This window comes from Mobula birostris, chromosome 12 (genome assembly GCF_030028105.1).
Source record: "Mobula birostris isolate sMobBir1 chromosome 12, sMobBir1.hap1, whole genome shotgun sequence".
NCBI classification, from domain to species: domain Eukaryota; kingdom Metazoa; phylum Chordata; class Chondrichthyes; order Myliobatiformes; family Myliobatidae; genus Mobula; species Mobula birostris.
In genome coordinates this window covers 84,174,061-84,174,884 of record NC_092381.1, presented here as the reverse complement: position 1 = coordinate 84,174,884, position 824 = coordinate 84,174,061, and the positions used below count along the sequence as shown (strand labels likewise).

General features: G+C 48.3%; 1 pseudogene; it reads left to right on the top strand.

Moving 5' to 3' along the window:
* Positions 1-219: 219 nt before the first annotated feature.
* On the top strand, positions 220-447 carry LOC140206476 (U2 spliceosomal RNA; annotated as a pseudogene).
* Positions 448-824: the final 377 nt, after the last annotated feature.

Sequence of the window (824 nt, the reverse complement as noted above, 5' to 3'; positions counted from 1 at the left end):
CCCTACAATCCTCAATGTCTTCCTTCAGCTCTGGATCTTACAACAATACATTACCTCACAGTCCTGTAAAGGATATATTTTCTTCATATTTTATTCGACTGGGTAAATTTAGTCTATCAGAGCTCTGCAGGCACTCAGAGCGAATCCACCAATCCTCATCCTTTGTTATGTTTCTTGGAACCCACCCTCTTTCCTCTGCTCATAAACTTAAACACATCCATCTATGCTTCGGCCTTTTGGCTGAAATCAGGTGTAGCATCTGTTCTTATCAGTTTAATATCTGGGGACGGGTGAGTCCTGGGCTGGATGTCCTGCTCACTTAAAGAAGGTGAAGGTTTCATAGCCTCTCCTTTCTAGGTGTGGTGATCGCCACAGGACCACTGTTTGGCTTGCCAAGAGGTCACTCACATATGGCCTGTCCTACACTACTGTGTCCATAGCAACGCCTTCACATGCTGTCTCTGTCTTCCTGCGTTTTCTATGTCAAGGCGCAACCGAGTGATTGGCGGTACAACCAGGCAGGCAGGCTGGGCTCATCAGCCTTGGTTGGCAGCCGGTCTAGGAGAGGGACAGCTCCGATTCCAAACCCGGGTAGATGAGACTCATGAGCCTTACCAAGCAGTCTGTCTAGGAGAAGGAAAACTCCAGTACTCAACCTGCAGCCTTGTTGTCGTTGCAGCTCGCTGTGCTATTGGATAGATTTCTGCATAGTAGAGAAATTAAGGGTTGTGGGGAAAAGGCGGGTAGGTGGAGACGAGTCCATGGTCAGATCAGCCATGATCTTATTGAATAGCGAGCGGGCTCAATTGACCAGATGGCCAACT